General features: G+C 41.4%; 2 long non-coding RNA genes across 2 annotated transcripts in view; one reads left to right on the top strand and one right to left on the bottom strand.

Annotated features, from left to right (window-relative positions):
• Positions 1-13,677, bottom strand: part of LOC118518665 (uncharacterized) — a 70,064-nt gene extending 56,387 nt beyond the window's left edge. Inside the window, exons 1-2 of the long non-coding RNA XR_004908821.2 lie at positions 13,354-13,677; positions 4,530-4,619 (exon numbers count right to left, since the gene is read on the bottom strand). This is a non-coding gene — a long non-coding RNA (uncharacterized LOC118518665). The remainder of the gene's footprint in view (positions 1-4,529; positions 4,620-13,353) is intronic.
• An 8,935-nt stretch (positions 13,678-22,612) lies between these two features.
• The window catches only part of LOC118518667 (uncharacterized), a 54,830-nt gene continuing 53,874 nt past the window's right edge, over positions 22,613-23,568 (top strand). Inside the window, exon 1 of the long non-coding RNA XR_004908822.2 lies at positions 22,613-22,778. This is a non-coding gene — a long non-coding RNA (uncharacterized LOC118518667). The remainder of the gene's footprint in view (positions 22,779-23,568) is intronic.

Raw genomic sequence — 23,568 nt, 5'->3', positions numbered from 1 at the left:
TCCTAGGACCCTGAGATCCTGACCTGAGCCGAAATCAAGAGTCGGAAGCTTAACCAACTGCACCACCCAGGCGCTGCACCTGATTATCTTTTATTTGCTGCAGCCTCTAGAAAGATTTTCCTGATCCCTTGCTTTAGGCTCAAGGCTTTCCAACTAACCCACACATTCCTCTATCATAGCACGTCTCATACTCTACTGTTTGTTTGTCTGTCTCCCCCACAAAACTCAGAGTCCTGTGTGGGTAGGAACTCTCTCTTACAAGTCTTAGTGTCCACAGCACTAGTCCAGCGCTTGACAAATAGGTGGTGCCAAGTAAATGTAGGATTAACAGATGAATGAATGATATAATGGCACATCATTAAGTTTTGCTCACAGACTTATAGTGCAAGAAACACCTTCACACGTTTCTCTCATTCATTCCTCACCTCAACCCTATACAGGTGGCAAGGCAGGTATGATTCCTATCCTCATTTTAAAATTAAGACATTCAAAGGGCACCTGGGTGGCTCAGTCGTTAAGCGTCTGCCTTCGGCTCAGGTCATGATCCTGGGGTCCTAGGATCGAGCCCCACATCGGGCTCCCCGCTCCACGGGAAGCCTGCTTCTCCCTCTCCCACTCCCCCTGCTTGTGTTCCCTCTCTCGCTGTGTCTCTCTGTCAAATAAATAAATAAAATCTTTTAAAAATAAATAAATAAAATAAAATTAAGACATTCAATTTCAACTATATGAAGTAACTTTCTCAAGGTTACAAAGCTAATAAATAAAGAAGCCCAACCTGAGAACTAGGTCTTCTGACTTCAAATTCCATGCCTTCTTCTCTCCAACTGCTGGAGAATTATGAGGTGAAGGAGTTTAGGCCTGGGATGAGCAGAGCTGTGGATGGCATGGTATCAGCCAATGTGCACATATCAAAGAGAATGTCCCCAGAGAATGGAAAAGGCTAAATCTTAGAAATGTCTGATCCTACTCACCCCTGCATCATTAAGAGTTGTTTTCAGCTGCTAATAAAAGGACTGAATACAATGGCTTCAATAAACCAAGGATATGTCCTTCATCTAAAAGAAGTTCATCTTACAGAAGTACAGCCCATGGTGGTAGGGAGGCTACCTGGTCATTAAGAATCAGACTCTCTTCATCTTTGTGGTCCACTGTCTTACTCTAAGATGGTCCCCAGATTCCTGCCCCTGGTGTACATGCCCAGAATAATCCCCTCCCTGTAGTGTGGGCAGTACCTTGAATATGATGGATCTCACCATTGCAATTAGGGTACCTTCTATGATAAAGGTGAAGAGGTTTTACAGATGCAGTGAAAGTCCCAAATCAGTTGGCTTTGACTTAGTCAAAAAGGCAAGTCAGCTATTCAAATTCCAACATCTACATGGTGAAAGAAAGGAAGAAAGGCAAAACAGGGATCTCCTCCCACTCAGTTACCTCCCACTCTTAAGTAGCCTTCTCAGGAGTCCCACATGAAACTCCACTTCGATGTCCAGGCAAGACACATGTAGCTATGCCTCCTGCCAAGAAGGCTGGGAAATGTACTTATTTCATGAGGCACTTTGCCACCCCCGATAATACAAGGAAGGAACATTGGCCACCAGGTAGGCCACTCAGAAGTGAGACTCAGAAAGACTGAAGCCCTGAGATGTTAGTGACTTGCTTGCCCACATCTTCAAGCCCTGTCTTGGCCGGGACTACAATGTCCTGACCCTGACTTGGTGTGCCAGGACTCCCGGGAGCAGGAGTTTTGTGGGAAGCCAGAGGCTTTAACCAATGCCCTGTGTCCAGCTCTCCACCTACCCCACCAGCATCCTTTCCAATTGCCGTGCCTTGTCTTCCTCTCCTATGACCTCAAGCACGAGTGCTGATCACAGGAGTTCTTCCAACAAAGACAAGGAAATTGGGTGCTAAAAAAGCCTGAAGGGGAAATCAGTCATGCTCAGCAGGAGCCAAGAGCCATTTAACCCGGCAGAGGCATTAGAGATACAGCTAGAAATGATGCAATGATAGGGAAATTGGGGGTAAAAGGGTAGATCTGGGAGTTGTCCACATACAGAAACATGAACAATGTCTGGGGTGCAGTAAATGCTAATTGCCTAATCGCTCTGTGGGGTGAAACATTTTGCAAATGGAAGTAGGATATCATTGTTCTATCTATGCAATTACAGAATATCATTTCCCTCACCTCTAATGAGAACGCCGGGTGAGTTTCAACAAGATTTGTTACATTTCCTGGTTGTTGGTGATCTTGTAACACCAGATCTTCCTTTAACTCTGGGCATTTCCTTCAGAAGGTAAATACTTTTGATATAACAAAATCTGTTCCAGTATGTGTGATACAATAAAGTGATGCCACGGTTGCATGAATCTGGAGAGGTATGCTGCAATTTTCAAAAATTAAATGGCCCAATCATCTCCCCATGACCTGTCTTCATAAAAATTATTATGTTTACAAGTGCCCATATCACTTGCTAGGCACCAGTAATAAGAGGAATTGCAAAAATTAGTAAAGTCAATATTTTGTAATAACCATATGACTAGCTCCCTACAACATGACCTCCCACCCCCCCACCCCACAAAAGCAAAAACTAAGAGAAGGGCAGCCAGTGGGTGTTTACGAATGCAGATCCTGGAGTCAGAGAGCCTGGGTTTGACCTCAGTCCCAGAGCTTAGTAACCTAGCTCAGCGACTTGGTCCATTATTTAACCTCTCCAAGCCTTAGTGTCTTTATCTGTAAAATGAGGGTAATAATAGTACCTGCCTCATAAGGGTATTGTGAGAATTAAATAAGAATACATTTTAGACCCTCAGCACAGTGCCTGGCTTAACAAATGTTAGCTATTATCATTCAGAGTTGCCTCAACTCTGTTTTGCTGTGTCTCTGAAGCACCTATAATTCCAATCTGCTCACTTCCTTCCACCTAACTCCACAGGCCACAGCAATATCCAACAACCCACACATATTTCTGGAACCAGAAGGCATCTCATAAATTGTGTATCTAGCTGGATACACAACCAAGGCTGTAACCACTGGGCACCAGTGGTATTGAAAAAGCATATCCCATCAAGAATCACTGACCTACTCTACTTTTCCTTTTCTAGAGAAGGAAACTGAGGCCCAGAAAAGTAAAGAATCTTCTAGAGTCACAATACCATTTTCAGGATCTGCTTATTGGCAGACCTGACTCAGACCTGAGACTGGGAGCCAAATGTCTTGACTCTGATTGCACAATTTTGGCACTACCTCAGGTACCTTGTGGAATTCAACAAGTATTTCCTGAGAAACCACAGTTGGGGTCATGAAGGAGAACAAGATGGTGACCTTGCCAAGAATGGCATCGAAACCTAATCAGGGAAACAGGCATTGGCGGTGTTAAGAATTCTAATTAGAGAAGTGCCAACAAAGTGCTAAGAAGTTTTAAGTCCTGCATCTAACGCACGACACTTTCATGAGGAAGGTAGAATTCCTGCTAGACTTTGAAGGTTAGGGAGTGAAGGGAGACATTCTTGGTAGAATAAATCATCTGAGCAAAGACTCAGAGGTTTAAAGAGAAAGAGAGCTTACAATCCTCTTGAACAGATGACGAGATAGAGCTGAAGCGTCTGGGTGCAGGAAATGCCAATTGTCCGAACTATCTTACAAAGCTGCAGAAAGGAGAAAGACTTCCTCTATTCTCTTCCCCAAGTATCCACAGAGCATCTGCTTTCTGCCTGCCCCTCATTCTGGAAGTTAGGTTGCCAGGCTGTGTAGCACCGAAAACAATTCCCATAGGATTCCACTCTGAACACATTCAGGAGGATGAAGAGGCTCATTTCTCATTGCTTGGAAAAGTAGAAACAAACAGAAATACAGCCAGCCCCTCTATCCAAAAGCTAAGGAGATGATGCTGTGGGTGATTATGACTTACCATCATTATATTTGATCCTACTTGAGAAAAAGTAGGAACTCCAATATTTTTAGGTCTCTGTTTAGGTTTCTATTTTTAGATCTCTGGTCTACTCACTCTGGAGTTCCAGTGAGTAGTTCCATCACAATGTAAAGCTATCAAAATAATAGAAATAACACAGTTCCAATATCTTTACAACCTTTTTAAGATATTAAGAATAGGTTGAGAATAGATAAATCCTCCCATCTTGTGCTGGCTGGCTATTGTTGTGTAACAACCTACCCTCAAACCTGATGACATGAAGCACTTATTTTACTATGCTCATGGATTCTGGTAGATTGGGAATTTGGACAGGGCACAGCATAGAGGGCATATTTCTGCTCCTTGAGGAGACCCAGAGGCCAGAGGCTGGAATCATCTGGAGGCATCTTCACGCACTGGTGGTTGATGCTTACTGTCAGCTGCTACCTCAGCTGAGCTGTCCATTGGTACCCCTAACATGGCCTCCCCATATGGGCTAATAGGGGCTTTCTCCCAGCCTTTCTCCCAGGGGCTGGGTTCCAAGCGTGAGTGTCCCAAGACAGCAAGACAGAGTGCATGGCATTGTGTGATCCAGCCTCAGAAGTCATATAGTGTCACTCTTACCACACTCTCTCGGTGTGTCACATCGCGGCCCAGGTCCAAGGGGAAAAAACATAGATCCCGCCTCTCAATGGGAGGAGTGCCAAGATTACACTGTAAGAAGAGCACATGGGATGGGAGTTATTGCTGTAGCCATCTTTAGAACATACAACCTGCCACACATCCCAAAGAATGTCCTACATCTGCCTTCCTACCTGCCTGAAACTTGCACCATAAAAGGAGTATTCTGTGGTGATCAAGTGTTTCCTCAGCAAGAGTTATTTATTTAAAAAAAAAAAAATAACATTCAAATAGCACTTTTCAGTTTGCAGCTCCCCTTCATGATATTCACAATAACCCCACATGATGGGAATTATTCTCACACCACTCTACAGAGGAGAGAACTGAAGTTCAGAGAAATTATATTAGCTCAGCAGAGACACCTGAGAGGTTATGGGTAGACTCAGAATTTGAACTCAGAACCTTGGACTCTAAAGTCTATATATTTTCACACTTCCTTTCAAGTAAGTGAAAATGTGTTTATCCAAAAGATGATAAATACATACATAGCAATCAATAAAAACCAAATGAATGAACAAATCAATGAACAGTAGACCCTAAAATTATTTTAACAAAACCACCAGTCATTTATCAGAGAACTAAGGAAACGGGACATTAACAAGGTGAGTTTTGATGAAGCAGGAAAATCTCTTTGGAGGTTAAGTTCTGAAAAATGCCACAGTAGAAAACTCTGGAAGCCAATGCTGATTCTCAAATGGGGGAGGGACTCAGTCAGTGCTAACAATAAAATTGTGAGTGCTTCCAAACTGCACAAAAAAGCTTGTGAGGGAAGGAGGTTTCATTTCTATTTTTCTTTTCAGTAACAACTTGAACATGCCATAGACAATTTAAATAATCCCCAGTTGGGTTACAGGTAAATTCTTCTGGGGTAACTAGATACCTCTGGAACACTGAGACAGCTGGTCTTCATGTTTAATTCTTTGGACAATGTTTTTCTTCAACCACAGACTACTAGAGTATTGCTTGCCTAATGTAGAATTTGAAACAACTTCTCATCTCTTCCTGACATCACTCCCCAATATTATGCTAGGAGACATTGCATTAAACTTTTGAAGAAGACCGTCTTGTGGTATTTTAGAATTAACTAAACCTTTCTTGGAAATTAATTCTCTGAATATCAGTTCTACTTCAATGAACTGCACAATGAAGCGATCAAATGACTTAAGATCTCAGTGTTACCTTTAAAATGCATTCAGGGACTAATAAATGAGGAAATAAATTCTCAATTCCTCAAATGTTTTCAGAATTGGCAGAGTAGGCAAAAAACTAAAAATCTTCAAGTACTCTTAGACATAAGTGAACACAGAAGACGACAATAATAACCTTCAGAATCCAGACTACAACTATTTTGCCCTAAAATGTTTTATTTCAGTATCCTTCCCATGAAAAGTTCATTAAAGGAGTTGAACATTGGCCATTTATATCATTTCAGTATTTATAAATCTGTCCCAGATAGGTAATGGAGCACAGAGACCAATTCATATTTTCACATAATTCAATATGTTTCTTTTTATTTCTCTGCTGAATAGAAAAAAATAGTAACTCTCAGGGCTGTAATCTCCTTTTTAAAATGGGCCATTAATGATTTACAAGGGTGGTTTGTTTTCTTTTTCCAAAGGAAGGGAAATAAAACTTTGCATGAGTTCTCTTCTAGGCTGGCTTTTCAGAGCACCAATATGAAAAGTTATAAAAATATTGTGAATAAGTAAAACCAAGTCCAACCTCTCCCCTTGGCACCCCAGGCCCTTTATAAACTTCTCTCTACTTGCTTTTCCCATCACGTCTTTCCCCAGCATCCCCTAGCCTCTCTACTCTTAAGCTCAAGAGAACCCTTCTCCAAACCTTTCTAAACCCACATCTGAGTCATGCTCCTCTGCTTCTCAATCTATGGCACCCCTTATCCTCTGCCAAGGTCCAGATCAAATATTGCCCTTGGCTGAAGCATCCTCTCCTCCACCCGGGATCTGTAATCACTCTGATCTCATCTTACCATATAAAAACAATACAGCTTCTACTTCATTCTTGTTGAGGTTTTTTTTTTTAAGATTTTTTTATTTATTTGACAGAAAGAGACACAGCGAGAGAGGGAACACAAGTGGGGGGGGAGGGGGAGAGGGAGAAGCAAGCTTCCAGCTGAGCAGGGAGCCCGATGTGGGGCTCGACCCCAGGACCCTGGGGCCATGACCTGAGCTGAAGGCAGACGCTTAACGACTGAGCCACCCACGTGCCCCTGGTTGAGTTTTAAGTGGTGGCTCTTAACCTATCTGCGGCTCCAGATAGATTGCAAATTGCAAACTCCCTGACGAAGGAGCCATATATTATTTCATCGTTATATTTCTGCACAATGCCTTAAAGTAGGCTCTTGATTTTGTTAATGTTTATAATAGCCCATATTTATTGAACACATGCTATGTATCAGTCTTGGTTAAGCATTTTAAGGTATCATTTCAATTAGCTTTCACAAGGACCCTGTATATAAGTACTATCATTTATCATTCCCACTTCACAAAGGAGGAAGTGAGATCATATCATTTAAGTACCTTTCCCAATGTCACAGTTAGTGGAACTAGGATTTGAATCGGAGTCATCAGAGTCCATAGCTTAAACGCCTATATAAACTTCCATTTGATAGTTTCTAAATCAATTTAAATGAAATTCAAAAAAACACATAGATTTTATTTATTCACTGAAAATGAGGCTTTAAAATGGGCAAAAGGAAAAGCTCCATTTTCTTATGTATTATCTTTGCTGGCTACAGACAACTGGGATTTGACCTTTCATAAGACAACACCTAAATTTTCTTAAAACAAGATTTTTTAAAATCCATTAATCAAAGTAAATCCATCTTCCCTTAATATCATGACACCACCCTGAGTATTAGCAAAGCACACTACTAATCATTTCACTCAGATACACGATTATGGAATGTAGAAGAAGAAACACTCTTTTTTTCTAAATTTCTTATATCCACTAAATGATAAAGAAGGTAATAAATAGGTCAAAATAAGCTGTGACTACAAATCACTGAGTTAAATATCTAATAAGCTGATTGGTATATTTTTAAAATACTTTATTACTTGGATTGGTCAAATCAATTGAATCGCTTCATGTATGCTAGCAATCACTGTGTTAATGCTTTGTCCATGTACCTATTGGTTGTACAACAACACATCCTAGAACAGTAAGAGATAAACTAATTGAGAAACATTCAACCCAATTTTTTTCTTGTCCCTTCAGCACATTCTCCACATTGTTGCTGGAGCAATCTTTCTAAAATGCAACCTTGAATGAAAAGAAGTGAACCTCATGTTTATAGCAGCCTTATTTATAATTGCCAAAACTTGGAAGCAACCAAAATGTCCTTTAGTAGGTGAATGGATAAGTAAACTGCGATACATCCAGACAATGGGGTGTTATTCAGTGCTAAACAGAAATGAGCTATCAAGCCATGAAAAAGAACAAAAAACAAAAACAAAAACCCAGAGGAATTTTAAGTGCATATTATTAAGTGAAAGAAGCCAGACTCAAAAGATTATATATTATATGATTCCATAGATAATGATGTTCTGGAAAAGGCAAACTTAGAGGAACAGGAAACAGATCAGTGGTTGCCTGGGATGGGAGGAGAGTTGACTCCAAGGGAGCAGCCTGAGGGACCCTTGTAGGGTGCTGGAACTATTCTACATTTGTCTGTGATGGTGGTATATGACTGGGTGCATTTGCCAAAACCCATAGAACTGTACAATAAGAAGAGCAAATTTTACAGTATGTAAGTTTTTACAAATAAAAATTTTAAACAATTGATTTTATAAATCCATCCATGTCTCGCCAGCACCAACAGGAAAGGCTCTACTTGCTCTTTTTTAAGATTTATTTACTTATTTTAGAGAAAGAGAGAGCACACAAGTTGGGGGGAGCCGGGGGCGGGGGGGGGAGCAGGGAGAGGGGCAGAAGGAGAGAGAGAATCCCAAGCAGACTCCTCGCTGAACACAGAGCCCGCCATGGGGCTGGATCCCACAACCCCTGAGATCATGACCTGAGCAGAAATCAAGAGTGGGACACTCAACCAACTGACCCACCCAGGCCCCAAGGCTCTGTTTGCTTTAATCCAGCACCCTAGGCCCCTCCTGGCATGGCCTTTCCCTGCTGTCTGGTTTCTTCTCCTTCCCCTCCTTCAGACTAGCCAAATCACGTGTGGTCTCCAAATGACCTCACTGCATCTCATCTTCCTGCTAGTGTGTGGCCCCCCAGAAATGCCCCCACCCCCTGCCTCCTCAGACTTTTCCATCCCTGTGCCACAGAATAAATACCTGAGGCTCCAATCAGGCCGAATTCCTTGCAGTTCTGCAAAATATGCAGGGCTATCTCAAGGTTCTCTGCCTTTCTGTTTGCTCTGCCTGGAATATTCTCTTTCCCTTCACCCTCTTTCCTATCAGCCTGATAAATAGTCACATATCTATTAACATTCTCTTCTAACATTACCACCTTTATGGAATTTTCCTGAAGCGTCCCCAAAACTCCATGTATAGACCTTCTATCAGAGCACTTAAACACATCTCAGGCATTTGTTTCTATATCTACTGTGAGCAGAGACAATTCTTACTCATTTTGTATCGCTATTACCTAGAATATTTCTGGCATATAATAGGTATTTGATGAATGGATGAATGAATGAATGAATGAATGAATGAATAAAAAAACAAGTGAACCAATTAATGAGCGTATAAATCTTATCTGGAATGTCCTACTATTCCACTTAGGAAACTCTAAATTATCCTTCAAAAGAATGCTCAGCATCATCCCACTTCTGAGCAACCCAATCCAAAAACATGCTCTGTGCTTTTTTGATATTTATAAACTAGTGTGAATATCATCTTTTTACTGTACACACTTATGTAAGTAGGTAATTACACTAGACTGTGAGTTCTTCCAGGGCCTCCCTAAACAATAGATCCCCAGCATCCAGGAGACAATGCCTGACTTGAGTAGTTACTCAATAAATCTGAGCTTTACAGATGAGTAGAATCCATGCTTTCCTCACTCTCTGAATTGTGGGCCAGATGCAGGGATGCCTGTAATAGGAAGTGTGTGAGAAGAAGTTCTTTGCATAAGAAAAAGACACTAATAACCAAAGAGTAATAAATATGGGGAATTAGAAATGACCTTGAACCACTCTTTCCCCTAGGAAAACAATCCCTGAAAGAAAGCAAGAGAGAAATGAGCAATAGTTAGGAGAAGCAAAACTGCTTATACCAAAAGAATGCTTGGAAGATAGAGCGCGAAGTGAGGGGAAACACATTAGCTCTTCCCAAAGGTCAGAATTTGTTTCAGGTCTGTTGCTCAGCACCATCCCTCCCCCAGCATGTCAAGGCACATGGCTTCACCTCAGCCAATGTCTTCAGTGTCCCAGGAATGATTTAGAATCTGCAAGGGAGAAATGATTCCACTAATGAAGGAGGAGTCCCAGTTCAACTTGGCCGTGGAGCATTCTGAGTCCAAGTTCAGTAACGTATGCTCTTCCAATCACTGAGAGAGGGAGTTTCTAAGAATTTGACCAAAACAAATATTTATGTCACGGAGGAGGAATTTGTGAATATTGAATTTTTCCAAAAGTCCCCTGCTGGAGGAGCACCCACAATTACTCGCTGAGATCATTGACTGAATGCTGATTTTTTTCTCTCTCTCTCTCAGAAGATAGCACTGCCTTTTGCCCTCTTGCAGCTGATTAGTTCATTGCCCAACAGATACTACAACATTACAAGATTAACAAGACAGCTCACCCCACCATGTAATCCCAGTCTGGACTCTCCCTGAATATAAGAGCCAATACTCCTGCTATTCATCATAAAATTTCCAGGAGTCATACTATTTTCAAATACCATAATTTTTATCAATCCTTTGACTTTTTCCTAGGTATGTGTGTCTGTGCCTATGTTGATTCTTTCATTTCATTAAATTAGTCTTGAACCTGATAAGCAGTAATACATTGCAAATCTAAAATGTGTTAAGTTCACATGCAGGGCCAGGCTTGGGTGAGGCAAGAGAGATGCCAAGGTTTGCAAAATGTAAAGAGACACTCACTCTCAGAGAACCCACACAAAGCCTTTTTGCTGCCAGTCCTCCTTACCGGAGGCCCTGCAAAGGGAAGCCACATACCAAGGTACTGTGTGGGAAACTTCACACATATCCTCTCAAAAAAATGCTAAGTGTTCCCTCTTCACATAACTGCCTACTTCTCAAACTCGGGTTCTAGCTCAGATGACTCCTCCTCAGAAAGAACTTTCCTGAACACCTTCTCTAAAGTGAGCATTCCTGTTGTAATCTGTCAGAGCATTCTCTTCTATTTCTTCTCTGCATTTATCAAAATGTAGAATTACGTCTTGTTTACTCTCAGTTTCTCATCAGCATGATCTCAGGTCAATTAGAAGAGAAGCTCTCATTTTCTTGTTCGCCATTATAGCCCCATTGCCGAACACATACTGGACACACAATAAAATATTTGTTGAATGAATAAAACTTAACGAATTGCTTTTGGAATGTTTCAAATTCAATTGTGACCTCACTTGCCCTGTGACTTTGGATAAGTTGCTTAATTTCTCTATGGCCCATTTTTCTCATCTTAAAACGGGCTTACTCATTGATCCAATCATTCACCTTGCAAGATATGTGATATAAAGCAAAGAATAAATGAATGAATAAATCCATGTCCATTTTTCCATTTGAAAACAAAGGAGTTATATGCTGTTCAAGTACACGTGGCCAGTTTGCTGGTTATCTATGACTGTATAACAAATCACCCTAAAACTTAGTTCCTATGAATCAGAAATTTGGGAAGGGCTCTGCTGTGCAGCATTGGCTTGCGACTTCTCATCCAGTCAGAAGGTGGCTGGAGCAGGAACAGTGGAAGGTCTAAAGCAATGGAGGATTGCCTAGTCATCTCTTATATATGTGTAGATGATGATAGATTAGATAGATAGATGGAGAGAAAGAGACATAGAAGATACATAGGTAGATACATAGATAGAGATACGATAGAGATAGAGACATTGCTCTGGGCTCCTTTATGCAATCTCTACAGGTAGGCCAGTTGGGTTTCCTCAGAGCCTTAGGACAGACAGATGGCCTAACTGCCAGCATGGGGTTCCATTGCAAGTGGTCCAACAAACAGGACAGAAGTTGCATTACTATTTATCATTTAGCCTTGGAAATTAACACAGCATTCCTCTGCCCTATCATAGTGGTTAAAACAGTTTCAAAAGCCCACCCAGTTTCAAGAAGAAGGAACATAGACCAATCTTTTGACAGGAGGAGCATCAAAATACTTGCAAACATATATTTAAACCATTGCAGCTTACTTTCTGGCACAAATTATACAAGCAAAATATATTTCCCCTTTCCCAAGACCCCTATAGTTTCATGATATTAAAGTACCAGACGTGAGGTTCAGGATGTGATCATCTAAATCAGATCCAAGAGTGGATGGCATTCCTTGGGTACAATTCCTTGGGTACGGTTTCTCTGTGTCAGAAGCCTTACGGAATAGAGCGGTAAGTTGTCTGGCCCACAGGCCTCGAAAACAATGATGGGACAGGCATAGAGTAACCATTGTGGCCACTCCCATCCATAAAGGGGGAAATTAAGAGTACATGGCAGTCTCTGGTCCATGACGATCCTGAAGTCCAGAGGGGCACATGTTGCCAGTTTCTTGCTTAAGGCCCAGTCCTACTTCCAGAGAATGATTCTCTGTGGTTCTTGGCCTTGGCCCCTTGCTCTCAGTTTTACCCCCTAAGTCATTTTTACTCTTCCAAAAAAACTAGCCCACATTAGCTCAAAGGAACAAAGGCCTCTTTTAATTTTGTCTTTGTCCTTTTTAGTTCAAGCTGATAACGATTCCTTTAAAATTTTTGTGGGATTTTTGTATATTAATGTATAATCCACTCCATTAAGCAGAAGCTATAGAAATCTCTCCAAGGAAAGCCTACTCTACCTTGGGCTTCTGCGAAGTTGCTATAGGAAAATTCCCATAAGATTCCTAAAAGTTCTATTGTTTAACAGAGAGGGTCTGTGAGATGTGCCCTTAAAATCCTTGAATGATGTTTTGTCTGTGTGAAAGGATCTATGAGGCGCCACTTGACATCTTTCTGAGGTCTTACCAAAGGATATTACAGGACCATCATGGATTTGGCCTTTGCCCTGAAATTATTACTTTATTTGAGAATTTTTTGCCATCTGGCTAGACTAGAAACAGTTTTATTTTCAACCATAGAGAGTCGTGGCATCTTAATATGTCCTCCAAATTTCTATGGAAAACTGAACAGTTGCATTTTTGGCTTGCCTCTCTATTTATCTGAGTACACCAATCTAAAAGACTTTTCAACATTTTTTTCAACATTCTGCCTGCAAATTTTCTTAGCCAGGTCCATCAGTTCATGTGGCACATTTTCTCTTTTCCACATGACTATAGGTGACAATTGCGCTAAACTTCCCATTGCCACCTAACAAAGGTCTTCTTTCCTCCCGTTTTCAATACAGTTTTGCTCGCAACAGATTCCTTGAGGCCCATCAAGCTTCTGCTAACAATTTCTGCAAGGCTCTTGTAGCCTCTGCCCGCGGCCCAGACCCAAAGCTAATGCCACATGTTTTAAGGTTTTGTTAGAGCAGAAACTCACTACAAGGTTTTAAAAACCTGCTCCATGAATCTACTGATGTGCAACAAATCTCCCAATACTTAATGTCTGAAAACAACGAGCATTTTATCATCACTTACGGTTTCTGTGGGTCAAGAGCCTGGAAAGGGCTTCCCCGGGTAATCCTGCCTTGGGGTCTCTCGTGTGGCTGCTGTCAAATAGTGGCTGTAGCTGGAGCAGTGGAGGGGTTGCAGCAAATCAGGGGGCTGAGGGGGTCGGTGGCCAGGCGTCTCTCTCCTTCCTCATGTAGTCCCAGCGCTTCTCCATGAAGTCTCTTTACAGGAGCTAGCTAGCTTGGGCTCCCTCACAGATGACGCCTGGGGCTCCAGCCTGAGTATTCCGGCAAGCAAGGCAGGATCTGCATCACCTTCTCTGTCTTCCCTTCAGAAGTCCTACAGCATCACTTCCACCACATTCTATTGGGCAAAATCATCAAAAATCCTGCTCAGTTTCAAGAGATAGAGCATCGGGCGCCTGGGTGGCTCAGATGGTTAAACGTCTGCCTTCGGCTCAGGTCATGATCCCAGGGTCCTGGGATCGAGTCCCGCATCGGGCTCCCTGCTCAGCGGGGAGCCTGCTTCTCCCTCTGCCTCTCTCTCTCTCTCTGTCTCTCATGAATAAATAAATAAAATAAAATCTTTAAAAAAAAAAAAAAAGAGATAGAGCATCAACCCCAGCTCTTGATAGGAGGAATATTTTTTAAAAACTGCAGGTGTATTTTCAAGCTGCCACATCTATTAAGTATAAAGTTGCAACTGAATTACTTGTTTTCTATTATATTAAAGGAAACAGGTAGGTAGATTCATTCACTCATTCCATTATTCATTTATTCCTACTCCCTAATCCTCTCTGTATATCCTGTTGGTGGACTGATCACATTGTTTTCAACCAACTGAGCCACCCAGGCACCCTTGATCACATTGTTTTCAAATGACCTGCTTTTGTATCTGTCTCTCCCCTTATACTGTTATATCCCTGTGGGTAGATGTTTTATTCATCTTTGTATCTCCATTATATAGTGCAAAATCCTACACATATAAGATGCTCAAATAATATATGCTGACTAAATGGATGAATAAATTAATAAATTGCAGTTTTACCTTGTTTACAAATATTGAAATGCAATATTTCCTATTAAGTAATGAATCATCAAAAACTGTTTCTATTCCCTATTGCCAGAAAATTGTGTTCCTATTAAGAAAAGTCAATGGCACCATTCATGTTTATATTGGCTTTATTTTACAAGTGTGCATTTTTACACGATTTTTGTGCCACTTTCGATATAGTCATTTACCTATACATAGATGGCAGAGAGGGTACACCTTGCCTCAGAATCCAAACAACTGAGACAAATACCAGAAACACTCCCGGGAGCAGGTTAACTGAATCCCAGCACAGCACTGGCTGCCCCACATGGGGAAAATGGCGAGGCCACAGACTGTTGAAACAGCAGCAGCAGGAGCAGAAGAAGCTATCATGGCAGAGGTATGGGCCTGGTGGGGAGAGTCACAGAGCTCTGCTATAATTCTGAGTATACATCCATCTCAAGGAGACTGAGCTAAGGAAGCCTCAGGGCTTAATAAATCTTTAAGCACAAAAATCAGATGAATAAGAAGCCGGGGTGGTGGGAAAGATATACAGCTCCAAGACACTTGACTGTTAGGAATAAGACAATATGGCAGAATATAAGGCTGGGTTCCTCCTCAGAAGAAGAAATTCAGGGGATGGAGGAAATGAGGAGGAAGGACACACTAATTATGCATGTTTGGGGCCTGTGTGGGGAAGAGATGTCAAGGAGGGACAAAAACAAGAAAGGATATGAAAGAGGGCACTTAACATGATGAGCACCGGGTGATGAATGGAAGTGTTGAATCACTATATCATACACCTGAAACTAAAATTACACCATACGTTCACTATACTGGAATTAAAATAAAGAAAATAACTAAAAGGCCAAGATAATGATTTTAGCAGAAGGAGACGATGGAGATACGCAGATTCCCTCTCCGAACCTCCACACCCTCACCTAAATTCCAAGTTCCTCCCGAGATGAGGATTGGTTCTGGAAGCTGCCACATGGTCATCATCACTGAATGGGAAAGATCTGGATACCAGCCACTGCAGCTCTAGAGCTTAAAGGCAAAATAGGGTGTTTTATTGTTGTTGTTGTTTTTAACTCTGTTATATAATGATCCATTAAAGCAGGTGGATCAGTTTGGCTAGTCACTCATTTAACTGTTTGGCTCCGTCTATCAGCTCATCTGTTTGCCCCTGAAGGATGGTATGAAACAACTGTTGAGGAACAACACTTACAGCAGAAGACATTTTCCAAACTCCTCTTGCTAGCAGCAATAGAACCTTGTGTTTTCCCATGGGTTGTGTAAGTTCTAGGATTGGTTGGGTGAGCCCAGTAGGTTCATGGAGAAGGGTATTGAGAAGCTGAGAAAGAGCTAGAAGTGGTGAGAGATAAACAACTGTAAAATTAAAGTGCATTTGTTCACAAAAAATTCTTGTTTGTTGAGAATTGTCATTTGTTCCTCACCCTTAAAAAATCCACTTATTTTTCCCTATTCAAAAGTTATATGGAGAATTATCAAAATTATCAAAATAAATGGATTGCATTTATAACATTCCTTTGGGAAAAACTGAACCTTATCTCAAAACACATCAAATGTTGATACTATGAAAACTAATTCTGTTTGCCATGAACGTGATTGAGGTGAGGTTAGCAGAGCTCCCCACGGTACTCTGAGATGGAGAAGTTACACAGGTCAGAGTCACTGGAGGACATCGTAATGACCTTAGCACTCACATCATTTGATTTCAGTCTCTGATCAAAATGGTGCCTTAATCAAGTTTCCTATTTTTTCCACCCTGTTACACAATGGTCCATTAAGGCAGGTGGATCAATTTGACCAGCCACCCGTGCAACTATTTGAAAACAAAATTTACAGTTAATTTGCAGAAGTTGGCATCATGTAGATACAATGTCTGAGAGCCAGTTTGGAATTTACTGTACAACACCATTTCCCATACTATAAATCTTTTCCAGTGAACAAAGATGAAAAAATATCAAGTCTTTAATTGGATTTAAATGAGAACCCTTTTTATTTCCTTATACACACTTCAATCAAAGAACCTAAAGGCACTAATGCCAAGTGAGTTATTTTATGCTTGCATATGCAAGCAACTCAGTTTTTTCCTACGTTTTGGAATGAGAACTTTGAAACACTTCTAAGCTTCACCATATATTTAGTCGAGATGTGCCAGACAACCGCAGAGATGGAGTTATTTTCTTGGCCAACACAGGATGGATGGCATGTGATTCACCATACCTTTTACTGTAGCAACAAGCTGCAGAGACTGAAACAAGGTGGGAATACTAAATTTATGAGAAAATGATGCTAGAGCTCAGTATATCCGGAATTTGATAATTATGAGTTGGAAAGCAATCAAGTTCTAGTATTTTGAACCATAAAAGCAATATAAGTTTAAAAGCAGGATTTTAGGGGCACCTGGGTGGCTCAGTCATTAAGTGTCTGCCTTCGGCTCAGGTCATGATCCCAGGGTCCTGGGATCGAGCCCCGCATCAGACTCCCTGCCCCGCGGGAGGCCTGCTTCTCCCTCTCCCACTCCCCCTGCTTGTGTTACCTCTCTCACTGTGTCTCTCTCTGTCGAATAAATAAATAAAATCTTTAAAAAAATAATAAAATAAAAGTAGGCTTTTAAATTTTATGTCTCAGTAAGTTTCCCACCAAGAATAATACTTAGACAATGAATGTACGTATATACCATTCAAAATAAAAAGTGTTAGATTTCAAAACAACCATGAGATATTTTTCATCAAAATCAAAAAAAGAATGGCAAGAATAAGCTGAAGAGGTACTCATATATTTCTGGCAGCGTGGCATTTTGGCAAAACCATTTTTGAAGGTATTAAGTATTGTGATCCATTAAGGTATTTGTACTGTTTCGCCCAAATTTTGCAATTTGAATAATTAATCCTAAGAAATAATGTTTAAATATATGGAAGAAGATGCTTTCAACAATAATATTTATAGTAATGAGAATTGGAAACTATTTAAATGTCCCAAAATTAAGGGGAAAATTACATAATTTGGGACACAGCCAGCAATATGGAAATCGTTAAGCAAACTGTTGTACTGTTTGGGCAATAAAAGCGAAGTTTGGTAAGCTCCAAACTTACTATAAGGTGGTTATGACATAGTTACATAATTTAAATAATTTTTTAAAGTCCTACAGACATCACCAATGCACTGGAGTGTCATGAGAGTTTCAACAGTGAGGGAAATTTACAAATAACTAAAGAGTAACCCCACCTATACCTCTTGACACTTCGATTTCTTTAGCAGTCAATGTGTTTCTCAATACAAGGGCAGCCATTTGAACAGAATTCAGTAAAATAGCTTATCATACAGTTTGTCAAATAATTATACTTACTGCATGCTTGCCACCATATTAGGCATGAGGAAGAAAGAAGGATGAAATGTCCCAACCCTTCAATGGCTGCTGACAAATAATCACAGAAAAGGAACAGGCCCTGAGAACGAGCATGCCCCCAGGGTAATGTGGGTGCACAAGGCGGCTGGATGAGGCAAAAGGGGATGAATAGTCTCTCTCTGTGTCGTTTCCCCAAAAGCATTACTTCTGAGCTGACACTGGAAGGACAAGCACCGTTTCCTCAGGCAAGCAAGTTGAGAAAGGACATTCCAGACAGTGACCACCAAGCAAAGACAGAAGAGCAAGAAAACCACAGCAGATTCAAGGAGTTGCAACTACTTTGACAGTTGGAGGGGGCATAAGGACATGAGGCTGGGATGTCAGGAAGAAATCACATCATAAAGAACCTTGCGTATGGTGTCGTTGCAAGGAGCTTGGGCTTCAGTTAGGGACTCAGACAGTTTGGATCTTTCAAATCTTTCTATTTTAATTAGAATTATAAGAAAACTCAAACAATAAGGTTTGATGCATAAAACTGTGATGCATATCATACTTTCAAATTCAGTTTTTTCAATGAGAACGATGGAGCTTTTTTGATAAAGTGTAAATATAAATACAAACACAAAAATATAAGTACAAAATTTGAAGCTGGGGTTTGTGGATAATAGTTGCAATCAGATAGCAGCCTCAGCACCCAAATTATTTCTCTATTTTATTTTGATTGTGTAGAATCAAAAAAAAAAAAAATCCCAATTCAAAAAGCTAAGAAGGTTCACATCATAGCAAGGTTTGGGGTTTGGTTTGATTTGGGGTGCCCCAATTTTTCATATGCAATCTCAGCCTGCTCCTGAGATAAATGGAAGCTGAAAGCATCGTATAAATTTTGTTTCAAATTTGAGTCACTAATGTATTGAACAAGTAAGTCCTATACGTATCACAAATACAGATCTAAAGATTACATTCTGCTTACTTGCAATGGGAGATTAAAGGGGCTTATGTTATAATTTCCCTTTTAAGCTATCCCACTGTGTGTGGGGTGTGTGTGTGGTGTGTATGTGTGTGTGGTGTGTGTGTGTGTGGTGTGTGTGTGTGTGGTGTGTGTGTGTGTGTGGTGGTGTGTGTGTGTGTGTGGTGTGTGTGTGTGTGTTCAGATGGCATAGTCTAGAGGAGACTGACTTCCATCACCTTCATCTCTCTGACTTGACACCACTGAAAGTGAGCAACAGCCTTTCAAGTAGATTTGCTCTTAGAGCAGGTAGAGGAGAGGGAGAAGGGAGATGGGAGGATAGGAGAGGAGGGTGGGAGGACAGGGACTCTTCCTTATAGTGGAATGTCGGTTAATAAAAGTGAAGGGCAGAGGGAAGGGGGAAAATCATCATTTTTGTAACCATTATAGTAGAGACTAATTTAAATAAAAATCATCAATGGATGCTTAATTTATATTAGAAAATTTGGTACGGTGCCAGATTAGTATCTGTTCTCAAAGTGTCTTCCTGGGGACTGCTTATTAATTGCAAGAGAAACATAGTAACTTTGCAGTCAGTGAAGAAACTGGACAATATCATGACCAGATGACCAAAATTAATGTCAAATGCCTCTGGATGGGATGCCCTGAGAAGGACACAGCATCCATTTTTAGTATTCATGCAGGAATTGTCCAACTGAATCTAATCAAGACAAAGTATCATAAAACTCACATTGAGAAACACTTTATAAAACTAATGGCCTATAATCCTTTAAAAAAATGCCAATGTCATAAAAGACAAAGAAAAGCCGAGGAACAATTCCAAATTAACAAACTAAAGAAACATGACCCAAGGAAATGCAATACACAGTCCTGTACTGTGTCCTGTACTGGAGAAAAAAAGATTCTGTAAAAGACATTATTGAGACAGTTGATTAATATGGCAAATGGAATATAGATTAGATAATGTATTATGATTCCATAAGAGAATATCCTTGATCCTAAGAATTACACACTGAAGTATTAAGGAGTAAGAGAGCAGGGTATAAACAACCGATTCTCAAATGACTCCGAAAAAATGACCACAGGTGGGTGTGTGTGCATGTGTGTGTGTGTGTGTGTGTGTGCATCCTTGTGTGTGCTGAAAGTTAACAGGTACAGACAAAAATTGATAAACCAAATACTATTATAATTATAGAACCCAATTATGATTATATTACTTATATAGAACCCTATTACTAAATTATTTATATATTATTATTTATATAGAACCCGATTACTAAAAGAAATTTAAGAGCTAAAGGTGTTTTTTAAGATTTTATTCATTTATTTGTCAGAGAGACAGAGAGAGAGCACAAGCAGGGGGAGCGGCAGGTAGAGGGAGAAGCAGGCTCCCCGCTGAGCAGGGAGCCCAATGCGGGGCTTGATCTCAGGACCCTGGGATCGTGACCTGAGCTGAAGACAAATGCTTAACTGATTGAGCCACCTTGGGGTCCCAAGCTAAAAGAGTTTAAAGTGGTTTTCCGTAAGGACCAGAACTGGGAAGGGAAGGAGTAAGGAAAGGATTTAGTGCCTTTCCGTACCATTTGGCTTTTTAACCATTTAACAAAAACAAGAATTTAAAGAAAATGACAATGACTGCTCTAAGTATTGAGACTAGAGGGCCTACAAGCCAGGGAAAGATGTGACCAGCCTGTGTTTCAGGAATAAACCCCTGGGGGCGTCTGGAGAGTGGATCAGAAGGAGCTGAGGGAGAACGAAAGCTTTCATGACTATTCTTTACCTTTGTGTTGTACTTTATAGTATTCTTTCACTCCACGATCTAATCTTAATTCTCACAATTTAAAAAGGCAATAATTAAACATCAGGTTTCAGAGGAAATGAGCATGTGAGTGAGAGGCATCACGCAAACCCGACCCCCACTTAAAATCCACAATAAAAACAGCAACAGTCTGCAGCTGCCAGGAAGCTCCAGGGCACTTCGTGTTTCATGGGAGGATCGGCAGCGATCTACATTTTAATGGATCTGTTCTGTCTTCTTCCCCCAAGGTCTCTTGAGACTTTATTCTTATTAGACAATCTTACTGCGGTACCCAAATGCCAGTCGTTGTCCCATCTTTATCTTTCAGCTACCATATTCCAACGCCCCCGCCTCCCCCACTCTCACCCCAAAAAAGAACAAATGGTTAATAATGGCTTTGGACAGAGTTGTTCTCTATTCCCCCAGGATCTTTTTTAATCCTTTCCAATTTACCACCCTGTCTGCAGAAAAAGAAGAGGCAGAGTTTCCCCAATCCAGGATGTTCCTCCCACTCAGGCTACATCAGCTCCACCCACCCACCCTCCTCCCTAGGAAGAAAGCAAAGCAGCGGTTATGATCTTGAACCTTCCGTCTGGCCTTGGGCTAGCGCTTTACCTGCGTGGTTGTAGCTAGGTTTCCTACAGTCCTATGGAGTAGGTATTACTGTTCTCTGCACTTAGCCACGAAGAAAATAAAGCTAAGAAGGATATGGTAGCTCGCTAAGGACACACGGCTAGTTGGTAGCAAAGCTAGGGTTCAAAGGCAGGGTGTGTAACTCCAAAAAGTTTATGATTATGCATTGTGGTAAAGGCGGCATTATTCCTGGGTGGTCTTCCAGGCCACATGTCCTTCATTCCTTTAGCTTTCACTGAAGGTTGAGTAGAGAAGAGAGTCTTTGTGAAGCAATAGAATGCACCTGGTTTAAGGAGGCTTTGCTTCTTGTTAAACCCAGGAGTAATGGAGTTGTCTTATCTTAGCAGTTGCTTAAATGTACAGATTCAATTCCTGGGTTTTAACTAGTGTATAAAGACAGGCCTATTCCTGAAATGCTACGATATGAAGCATCTGAGTCAGATTATACCAGAGCATGTGCTGGGCTATTTTTAGAACAAGGCTGTATATAGGACATAGTTTTCTGGTTATGTCACAATCTTGCAGGTGTGCTTTCTATTCACATTTTGGACAAAAATAGATGCATACATGGGTGATAAAAAGATAAATGCAACTCAGTTTCTGCCCTTGAAGAGTTCCAAGCCTGGTTACAGGCACAGAGAAAGTAGAAATCAAGCAAAAGAATGTAAAAAAAAAAAAAAAAAAAAATGACGTGATGGAGATAGAGGAGCAGAGATAGTAGCAAATGAAGACCCCTGAGCAGCCTGCATCATTTGTGCAACGAACTCGATTAGGTGCCAGGCACTGGGAAGACCAAGATGCCCAAATAGACACAGTCCCTGCTCTCAGCGCAGGTCCACGCCCCTGGGGAAAGCAGACCGGGTCAGACTGCCGCTCCAGAGCAGAGCTACACACTGAGAGAGGTGCTCCGAAGGAAGGCAGTGACTGGATCGGAGCGGATAAGCTTCCCTGACTCGGAAGCCTTCCTCTGAGGGGGTGATTCTGGAGCTGAGTGGTGAGGAAAGAGTTAAGAGGAGGCCCTACCTTAAGGAGAGGAAGGGGGCGGAGAGCATTACAGACGAGGCAATCACAGGCCAAGGCCCTGTTTTAAGAGAAATCAGAGCCTTTCCAACACATTGCAAAAACCCATTGACAGAAGTGCAGCTAGCAAGAGGGAGGAGGTACCAGTGATGGGGGAAGCGGCAAAATGAATCAAGGGAAACCTCACTAGGAAGGAGTCGCAAGGTGAGGCAGGGGACTTCTCCTGCCCTACCACTGGTGGTCAACTGCAAATCCAACAGGAAAAGACACGACCGTGGATTGGACGTTAGTACCAGAGCAGGAGGAAGAAAGGCTTTGCTCCCACCTTGGCAACAGCCCAGCCAATGAGAGACAGTCACAACCCAGCCAATGAAAAGCCACTATACTTCCAGCTCCCCGTTTACTCCAATGGGCTTTTCGTTTATAACGGCTTTCCCAGCGTCCCCCTTTCCTCTGGAAAAGAGCATTCCCTTCCCTCCTTCGGCAGAGTTGTCTGTATCCCAGGTTGTACTTCTCGGCAATTCCCGAGTAAACCTGTTGTTGCTGGTAAAACAACCGGCAGTTTTATTTTTAAGGCTAACAGAAAGCCTACGAGGGCCAGCCGCTGCAGGACCTGGCCACCGAAGGTAAGGCTATGGGTGGGGAGCTGTAATGGTCTATAAGACGCTTCACGCCTCCATTTAACCACTTGGGTACCATGCCCCTTAGGCAGCTGCCTTTCGGTAGCCAAGTACTGTCAGAGCACTGTAAATATCAGACACCTCACGGAAGCTTAGTCTCTTCAGTGAATACAAATCAACATTTTTGGTTCAGGTAAATGTTTTAAAATCTTTCCAGTTATGTGAAATTTTTTAACAAAGTTTTCAGACCTTCCCCCCCCCCCCCCACTAAAAGTTGGTACTACTTTCACTAAATACTAAGAAAATATAACGATAAATAGCTAGTATGCTTTCAGTCCGGATTTTAAATGAATTTTAACAAAGTTCATCATAGTAGCATCCATGTGTGTTTGAAAAATGATCATTCACATATGTGTGTGCCAGGTATGTGCTTTCTTTCACGTACAGGACAAAGTTTGTGACCTATGGATTTAGGGACCACTTGTAAAAACTGTATGGCCCAGGGCTTGGAAACCACCAGTCTAGAGAAACTCTAAGGTCCCTTTCAGCTCTGAAATTCTGCTGCTTTCATAATTCTCAATAAGAATGGTCTTAATCCGGGGTGCCTGGGTGGCTCAGTCGTTAAGCGTCTGCCTTCGGCTCAGGTCATGATCCCAGGGTCCTGGGATGGAGCCCCACATCGGGCTCCCTGCTCCACGAGAAGCCTGCTTCTCCCTCTTCTACTCCCCCTGCTTGTGTTCCCTCTCTCGCTGTGTCTCTCTCTGTCAAATAAATAAAATTTTTAAAAAAAAAGAAA

Source organism: Halichoerus grypus, chromosome 6 (assembly GCF_964656455.1).
Source record: "Halichoerus grypus chromosome 6, mHalGry1.hap1.1, whole genome shotgun sequence".
NCBI lineage: Eukaryota > Metazoa > Chordata > Mammalia > Carnivora > Phocidae > Halichoerus > Halichoerus grypus.
Note: the sequence above shows the minus strand (reverse complement) of the source record. Positions and strands in the feature narration are given on the sequence as shown.